The sequence below is a fragment of the Apium graveolens genome, chromosome 2 (assembly GCF_009905375.1).
Source record: "Apium graveolens cultivar Ventura chromosome 2, ASM990537v1, whole genome shotgun sequence".
Taxonomy (NCBI): domain Eukaryota; kingdom Viridiplantae; phylum Streptophyta; class Magnoliopsida; order Apiales; family Apiaceae; genus Apium; species Apium graveolens.
In genome coordinates this window covers 225,659,906-225,670,112 of record NC_133648.1, presented here as the reverse complement: position 1 = coordinate 225,670,112, position 10,207 = coordinate 225,659,906, and the positions used below count along the sequence as shown (strand labels likewise).

Here is a 10,207-nt window from a genome sequence, read left to right as displayed (position 1 = left end):
TGACATAAATTTTATATTTAATTACTTTTAAAATGATTCCCCATAAATATTATTTTTGGGCCTAATTATTTTAAATAAGAGATAAAAAGACCCTTAATTTATTTTGGAGTATAAAAATTTAAGAAAATATAAATAGCATATTTACTTATTTATTTCATTTTATTATTATTAAAAAAAATGAAGAACAAATATTGGGGTGTGATTTTGTTCTTGATAAAAATCCGATGATTATGAAAGTGATTCTAATCCGTTTTTAAAACTTGAATATCCGATTTGAAGCTCTTGAAGAGCCCGTTCTTTTGGTACAACAATCATCAACAAAGGTGGGTTGTGTATTAATTTTGATTTTTAAACATTTTTCTTTAAGTTCATTTTGATTATTGAATGATTTTTGGATGTTGTTGATAGTTGATTATTGTTCTTAGCATCCCAAGGATCATTTTTATATATAGTTTGTTAGTTTTGGTTTAGTTGTTAGTAAAAACGAGTTCTTGAAGTTTTAGTTTTTTTAAAATTGATTTTTCAGTTTGATTCGGCGTTTTTGAATGTTTTTTTATGGCTTGAATAGATTATAAATGATGTTAGCTTTGATTTGGTACCGGATTCACTGATTTTGGTTAAGAAACGGGGAGGTTCATGAATTCTCCGGAAAAGACGAACTTAAGTTCGTCGTTCTGATCAGAATCGATGATTCAGTCATCGTTTGCCATTGTTGTTGCAAATTTTGGAATCCTGGAGATGTGTTGAATTGGTTGGGGGTGAGAAACGCTCAAAAAGGAGCCTAATTGGACAGGGTTTGAGCATCCGGAGTGTGGCCGGATGCTTGAACGCCGACCGGAGCTCGGCCGGATCTGGAGTTTTCAGAAAACGGCGAGATTCAGGCGACATTCAAACGAAATCCGACCATGTTCTTGGGGGCTAGCTCTGTTTGATCTTCAAACTCCAAAACTCATTTACCAAAAGTTGTTTTTGTTTTTTTTAAAAAAAATTTAAACAAAAAATCATATTTTATTTCCTAAAAATCATTTACTTTAATTTCAAAAATCATTTCATTATTATTTTAAATTCTAAAAATTATTTACTTAATTATTATAAATTCCAAAAAATTATTTTCTTCTATTATTTTCAAAAATCCAATTTGATTTAATTATTTATAATTTATTTTAATTAATTATTTATTGATTTAATTAATTTATTAAATCATTTAATCATTTAATTTTATTTATAAATAGTTAAATAAAATATAAATTATTTATAATTAATTTAAATATTTCCTAAAAATTACTTTTAAGCTTTTAAAAATTATAGTTTGGTATTTAAAAATAATTAATATTAATATTAATTGATTTATTTTTATTTATTTCGTATTTTATTCATAATAAATAAACCGTTTGTCCGTTTAATACGAAATGAACGCGTATATACTCAGAAAAACATTACTCTTTCAATAAAAAAACTCTCAAGTCCTAATTTCTTTTGTATTTTAAGGTCATTTAATTTGCGAGTCATTCTGAGTCAGTATCCGATCGATAAACGCTGTTATTGACCTGATTTCAATTCTAAACGTACTGGGACCTATCTTTTGATGATCTGACTTATACGTTACATGGAATATGTGATTATGTATTATATGAATAACATGTTTACGTGGTACGTGAAATGCATGCTATTTGTTTACAGTTTTAAAATGCCATGATTTGGTATAAATGATCGGGTAGACGTCAAGACGTATTGTTACGTCGATTGAGTTTGGTTCTGTCAATTAATATAGTCGTTTTGTTTATAGAATCAAGTAGCAAGGGGTGCATTCAAGTGTTAGACGGAGTCAGTAGCCAGCAGTTACATAACACCCTCCAAATCCGGGATATAGATTTGGGGTATTATGAACACTAACTACTTACTGAACCTGTACAATCACAATATAACTATATAATTACCCCTTACTATTAATACTACTTAGGATCTTTTCAAGGTTAAGAATTAAAAATAAGAACGACATATCACTTTATTACAACAATTCTAACAACCTGTCTCAAAAACTCTCTTTATTATAAACCATTTTTTTCTATTCAAATTTTAAACTAAACATCTTTTATTCAAATTACATCTACCACTTATCTTGTTACACCTGCTCTAGCAATTCAAAACTCTCTTCTAGGATAGGGACAAACACTCTTCGAATTAAAGGGTCCCGCAGCTTGACTTGTTTCTTGACTACTCGGGTTTTGATGGGTTTCATTCTTAACCTTAACTGAAAAACAAGGTGAACAACAATAATAGGGGTGAGCCAAAATTGCTCAACAAGCCTGCAACAATGTATATATAGTATAAAGAGAGAAGGATAAATGAACCGGTAATTTGCTGGTTTGAACAATCATTTGTATCTATAAAGAATAATAGTTACCATAATTGGTGAGTGCCAAATAAACGAGACTGGAAACAAAAACCAACATATGCACTATAACCTGCTGATCAGTTAGGATATAGCGTGGATCTATACCTAACTGCATAGACCCAACCAACATATGGGGTACCCAGGAAAATATGGCCTAATAATCAAGGGTCCGGTTCATACCCGACCCCTATCGTAACCATCCAGTCCATAGCTTAGCATCCGGAACAATCAGTATGCTTTCGATGTATCCCAACATCAGGATATATCAGAGTATATATAAATAAGGGTATAAGTATTGGAATATGAATAACGGATTCAATGAATTAGGAGAAATCAAGAATTGAAATGAAATGGAAATAAAGGATCAATAATTGTATATTAGTGTTTGTGAACAAGAATTATCAAGGTGTAATTATCATGGAAAGTTGGAAGTGATTCATTATTCTGAACTTAGAAAAGGGGAAAAAACTTGCTTGGTATGCATCTCACCTCGGGTAATTCACAGCCTTCTATCTCCTGCTTGATTCTCCTAACTGGTACTGAATCTATCAAGGAAAGATACTTGTTTAGCTGACTTATATCGTACGCAATCTCAGATTAACACCACGTAGTCCTTATCATCTACCCATCCGCTATTATCTGACTCGCATATAATTATCTAACACATAGAGTTCACATAATCATGTAAATCACATAACACATAAGGCACATAATTAAATTAAACTTATAAATATTTTTAGAATCGATACTAGACTTATATTCGCATTAACAAACACTATCTGGCTTGATTCCTAATTTTTTAGGATTTATAAGACTCGTTTCTATCCCTAATAGGGTCTACAAACAAATAATTATCATAAACCGACTCGCTTCTGAAAGAAATTATGATTTATAACTATTTTTAATGGAATCGAGTCATTTTTCTGAGTATAAGGGTCTTCGTCTCACTCAAATCGGATAGACGGTTTAATTATTACATAATAAATAAGATTTAATTAATTATAAATCAATTATAATTAATTAATCATAATTAATCAAACCTTAATTATATTTTAAATAATTAATTAAGATTTATCATATTTTAAATTGATTATTCACTAATTTTCGGAATTAATTACAATTTATTAAAAATTATCTGATTAAATTGATTACTTATAATTAATTACTCGATACATATAATTATTACGAAATCCAGACGCACAATAAATACATCGATATTGGCACGTCAACCCCTAAAATCTCTGAACACAACTCGAACATTGACGAGTCACTTGCTTGAATCAATTTATTATCGAATCACTAATCGAATTAATCGATCTAATTATTTAATCTCATTTATTAAATAATTAATTAATTACATAAATAATAAATAATTACATAAATAAATAGATAAATAATTAATTAAATAAATAAATAAATACATTTTTGAATTTCTAAATTGATAAAATAATTTAGAAATTATTTATAAAATATTTCAGCTTTTTAATCTGATTTTTATTTTATTTTACTAATTTCCAAAACTAATTTCTGATTTATTATAATAAAAGTAATTAATTAAAAACTCAGAAACAGTTTTGGAAAATTGAACAGGGGGTCTTGTGGATCGAAACCGGGTCATCGCTTCGGATTAACGGGTCGACAGTCGGATCCTCAAGAACACGGGTCGACCCGCCGGATTCTGCCGCAACTCCGGTCACCGGCCGAGTTTTCTGACGAGTTCGTTTCACGCTCCCAGGCCATTGTTTCTTCCAGTTTATGGTGCCATTCGAATCCCCAACGCTACAACAACTTCACCACCGTATCATCGTCGTTCTGCCTCCGCCTTACCTCCATCTTCGGCCGATCCCGAGCTTTTCCGATGAGCTTCATCGGAATATTACTCCTTATAAAAAATGTAACCAAATCTAACAAAATCGATACCAAAACACAGCTACAGTCCTCTACAATCAATCCTGATTATCAAAATCATGTACCAACATCTCTAAATCCTAATAAATCGAACTCAAAAATTAATAAAAAATCAAGAACATGACCCATCATTCCAGGAGTTATAAAATTAAAATAAATACATGAAATCATTCCAAAGCTCGAGATAAAGCTATCTAAATCAACAAAACAATCAAACAATTCCTAAATCAAGAACCCCTAATTTCAGTCATAAACCCTAAAATATGAATTGAAAATCAAAGCAACCATATATAAAATTGATGAACAGATAATAGAGATCATAAGATTCAATTTGACTACTTACATGAAGGATTTGGTGTTGGGTTTCGAGCACATAAACGCAACGGAAACAGTAATTAAAAATGTGAAAAATCAGAATTTTCGAAACCCACCGCAGGATCCATGCGAAAAATAAATATTTAATCCGTATATCAGATTGTTTACCTTAAGAAGCTTTAAAAATTAGTTGACTGATAAGTGGATTTTATATCCACTTGGAACGCTTTATTACAAGCTTAAATTGGTGTTTTGGAATCAAGTTGTTGGTATTTTGATGTGTTTTTGTGTTATTGCATTCCAGGTATCAGTTATATGAAGAAAAGAGCTTTTAAAGGAAATATGATAAAAAGTGATCAGAATTGGAAGCCAAGTCCATTGTCAAGTTGTAGAGAATCTCAATAGCTTCGCGTGGGCAGTTGAATCGCCTAATTTTGACGAGTAGAACTCAAGTTATGGCCAAAACAAGATTCATCAGAATTTTTTCCAGACATAGGCTGAGCGCCCGCCCAGGAGAGCTGAGCGGCCGCCAAGGAGCTGAGCGCCCTCCCGGAGAGCTGAGCGGCCGCCCAAGGCGCGGCCGATCGCTGATTTCGCTGAAAAAGCCTTTTTTGAGTGAAATTTGACGATTTTAAGGGTCCAGGTCCACTAGGGGCGTATATATACTTAAAAAAAGGGTTTTCATCATCCGGGAAGATTGGGATACCAAGGAGAAGACCTAGAAGCACAGAACAACTCCGAAAAAGAAGATCTTGTTTTCAACTTGTGATTCTTTGAATTAGTTGTAACTTTGGATGCTCATTTTCGTTCTTGTTGAACCTAGATCTCGTTTATTCGTACTTTGATTATTATTCAGTTTATTAAGACCTTATTTTATACCATGCTTTCATTGGAATACATGGTGACGATGAGTTCGATTATGGGCTAATCGTTGTCATGGGGTTCTAGCGGATTTACTTATGGATTTCAATAATTAAATTGTTTCGATATCTTGGTGTGTGCTGATTGATTGATATCCTAGTATTGGTTGTGCTTATTCGTCTTATGTGTGTAGCTAACATATAAGATAGCATGTTAATCTCTATTGAAGCGACAGTGAATATAGAGGTTTAGAACTTGCCATGCTAGCATAGGTTCATGTATTGGTTATGCATGATTCGTAGGTAATTTTAACCATCTTACTTGCCCTATGTAATCATTATGGATAACTTGTGCTTAAACCGTTATGTTGTCAAATTATATAGACATATAGGGTCTCAATATAATTGGTGCCTATTCAGCTTCTATCTCTTTTGTGGATGTCTGGTAGAATGGTACTCGTGCAACGAAAGTTGGCGTTTATCAATTTCGTGTTATCTGATTAGTGTCATCACCATCACATGCTAAGGTTAAGAATGAAAAGGCTATTGGATGAAGTTAGAATCCCATGTTTGTCTTATATAGTTCAATCTTTTATTATAGTAGCTAATTGCATGTTAGTTAAAATATTAATTAATCAAAACCCTTATTTGATAATTGTCTTAGCAGTGAAGGATAATCATACATTGATGCATAGGTGCACATTCTGAATTTAACTTAATAGAGTCTCTGTGGGAATGAACTAGAAGATATTCTATATTACTTGCGAACGCGTATACTTTCGTGAATATTGGTGCGTGTTTTCGCCCTAACAAGTTTTTGGTGCCGCTGTCGGGGACTCAGTGTTAATTTTTAGTTTATGTGCTTGTCATCAGTGGTCGTTAAATTTCACTGACTCAGATTCTTTTACTTTCACGGTTTATTTGTTTGTGTTTCAGGTACTCATTATAATGGGAGATCCAACAGCACGAACGAAAGCCTTGATGGATTTTTCTCAACCCAAGATCAATGACATTCAATCTAGCATTATCCGGCCAGCTATCACAGCTAATACCTTTGAGATCAAGCCTGACATAATTCAATGGGTACAGACTTCAGTCCAGTTTGGGGGTTCTCCAACAGAATATCCCAATACACACATTAGGGATTTCATAGAGATCTGCGACACCTTCAAGTTCAATGGTGTTTCTGAAGATGCTGTGAAGCTGAGACTGTTCCCATTCTCTCTGAGGGACAAGCCTAAGAGCTGGTTACACTCTTTACCAGCTGGTTCGATTACTACTTGGGAAGATCTTGCTCAGAAGTTTCTTATTAAATTCTTCCCTATGGCGAAGACAGCTGCAATTTGGAATACTCTTACTCAATTTGCGCAGCAATCAGGAGAATCTTTATATGAAGCTTGGGAGCGCTACAAGGAGATGCTTAGGAAGTGTCCTCATCATGGAATGCCTGATTGGATGATCATCAATTATTTTTACAATGGGTTGGGAGCACAATCCAGACCCATGTTCGATGCAGCAGCAGGTGGAGCATTCTGGGCAAAGAGCTATGAGGAAGCTTATGATCTAATTGAACTGATGGGTGCTAATGAATATCAGTATCCAGCCCAGAGATTTCCACAGAGCAAGGTAGCAGGAGTTCTTGAGGTGGATACAACTACGTCTATCACTGCTCAACTTAAGGCGTTGTCTATGAAGATTGATTCTCTGGCTAACTATGGTGTTAATCATATAATTAGTGTTTGTGAGCTGTGTGCAGGTTCGCATGCGATGGAGCAATGCGCTATATCTAATGATTCAGCTCAGTTTGTGAGCAACTTTCAGAGATGGCAGCAACCAGTTCCAGAAACTTATCATCCTGACAACTGAAATCATCCTAACTTTAGCTGGAGCAACAATCAGAATGCGATGCAACAGCCGTTCTGGCAGTTTGGAAGTAAACTATTCAACCCTCCTGGTTTTCAACAACAATTTGTACCAAAACAACAACTCCAAATTCAACAACAAAATCATGATGCAGGTCTATCTTCGAATGAAAAATCTGAATTGGAGGAGTTGAGGCTTATGTGCAAAAACCAGGCTCTTATATGCCAAAGCCAGGCAATTTCTATCAAGACTCTGGAGAACCAAATAGGACAAATTGCTAATGCCTTATTGAATCGGCCACCAGGAATGCTTCCTAGTGATACAGAAGCCAATCCAAGCAAGAGGGAAGTTGAAGAACAGGTGAATGCCATCACCTTAAGGTTTGGAAAGGTTGCAAGCCCCCAAATTCAGCAAGACGAAGAGCCTGAAAAGTCTCAAGTTCCAGAATCTGAAGTTTTGGCTGAAGAAGATGTGCAGAAGGAAGTAGAGGTGGAACCAAGGAAGACTACTATGGAACACACTCCTCCTGAGGGTAATACAGGGGAGAAACAGATCTATCCTCCACCTCATTTTCCTAAGAGGCTGCAGAAGAAAAAGCTGGATAAGCAGTTTGAGAAGTTTTTGGAGGTGTTCAAGAAACTTCATATCAACATACCTTTCGCTGAAGCTCTTGAACAGATGCCTATCTATGCGAGGTTTATGAAAGGTATTCTCTCTCGAAAAGTGAAGCTCTATGAATTAGAGACTGTTGCTCTAACGGAGGAATACAGTGTTGTGCTGCAACAGAAGTTGCCTCCGAAGCTTAAAGATCCTGGAAGCTTCACTATTCCTTGCACCATCTGAAACTTGTCATTCGACAAGTGTTTATGTGATTTAGGAGCTAGCATCAATATGATGCCCTTATCTATCTTTAAGAAGCTTGGTCTTCCTGATCCGAAACTGACATAAATGTCATTGCAACTAGCTGACCGTTCCATCGCTTATCCACGAGGTATAGTGGATGATGTCTTGGTCAAGGTGGATAAACTCATCTTTCCTGCTGACTTTGTAATTCTTGATTTCGAGGAAGATAAGAAGATTCCCATCATCTTGGGAAGACCATTCTTGGCTACAGGCCGAACTATGATCGATGTGCAAAAAGGAGAGCTTTCGATTAAGGTTTATGATCAAAAGGTCACTTTTAATGTGTTCAAGGAAATAAAGTTACCCACAGCTAAAGAGGAATGCTTTAAAGTAGAGCAACTGCAGGTTTTGAATGTACCTCCGTGGAAGAGGAAGTTGGATATGCCATTCGATTCTCTTGGGTTAGCAGAGCTGAAAATTTCTCAGAAGCGTTTTGAACCATTTATTCAAGAAGCTCCCATACTTGAGCTCAACCGAAAGCCAGATCACTTGAGTTATTCATTCTTAGGTGCACCCCATGATAAGGGTTGGGATATATTTTTGATGATGTAGAGAGTGACTGGACAGATCTTCTAGTGCCTACAGAGGGTTCTTCTCAGGCGCCACAGGTAGTTGATAGGACTGGTGTTGGTGATGAGCAGTACAGGCAAGTGACTAGGCGTATGGAGGCCATGCACGACATTCACCATCATTTTGCTGCAGATTTGACACACGCTTTCGGTATTGTTGTTCGAAACACTGGTGGCGAGGTTGATTGGCCACATGATCCTCCATCCGACGAGGGTGACTCTCCCGCTCACTAGGTATGCCTGAAATCCTTATTATTACCTTCAATGAGGATATTGAAAATTTTAAGTTTGGGGGTGATAATGTAAGGATTAGTAGTGTGTGTGTCCATATAGATTCATATTGCATGTTTAGTTGTAGTTCATTCATATTTTTGCATGATTGTTCATTTAGGACATATTTGTTTGTTTTTATATGATTTCATATAGTTGCATTTGCTTACATATTTAGCATGATCCCTTAAGATGAACTATGATATTTGATAAGTTGGTGTTGATTTCAGTGTGGTGATGACGAATAAAGGGATGTTTAAGTCTTAATGAATTGATTTGCATGCTAGAAACAAATATTTCACAAAGTCTTATAGGGTTGCTTTTGATCTAGATCATGATCATACTTTTTTGTTGTTGAGATTTAATCAATTGGTTATATTTAGAATTTGTGATATTCTCGTAATGATGTAAAAATACTGATTTTTTTATCTGGAGAAAAACTTGGATTTCATTGCTAGTTGTTCTAATGTTAGGCGTCAAATGGCTTGTAGCCGGCTCATATTTTTATGAGTAGTCTAGGGTTGAATGAGATGGAGCGAAACACACTCATTCAGAAATTATTGAAAAAAAAAGAAAAGAAAAAAAAAGAAAAAAAAGAAAGAAAAAAAGTACGTGTTTATGCATAATTGATCAAGAGTGAGCTCTTTAATACTCGAGTTATTAAGTTCTAGGGGACTTTGTGCCTAGTGACCTAAGGCTTTTATAGTCTGGGATCCGCTAACCTAACGCTCGCTACATGGGTATTATTGTATAAGTCTTTTGGGACCTCATTCATTGCATGATCAAATAAGCATCTTTGCTATGTGTTCAATAATAGTGTGAATCCTTGTATAACTCTAGTAGAAAGGAGGTGTTGTGAGTCATAATGCGTTTATTTTCTATTCTGTTTATAAACTTTTAATTGTTTCGATGATAGATAAGTTATGGTTATTGATCTAGTATCGAGAATATATCTGTTAAGCATCCACACACGCACATTTCTGGTTTGTGAGTTGGTTTGTGGGATTTATTCGAACTCTGTTTCAAGTTATTGCATTCTTAGAGGCATTGGCTTATTCATTTGGTTATGGTTATTCTGAGGGGATCGATTGCATTATCATTTAGTTGCATTCACGTAGTTGCAT

General features: G+C 34.8%; 1 pseudogene; it reads right to left on the bottom strand.

Moving 5' to 3' along the window:
- Positions 1-6,828: 6,828 nt before the first annotated feature.
- LOC141709254 (small nucleolar RNA R71) lies at positions 6,829-6,923 on the bottom strand (annotated as a pseudogene).
- Between the last annotated feature and the right edge of the window lie 3,284 nt (positions 6,924-10,207).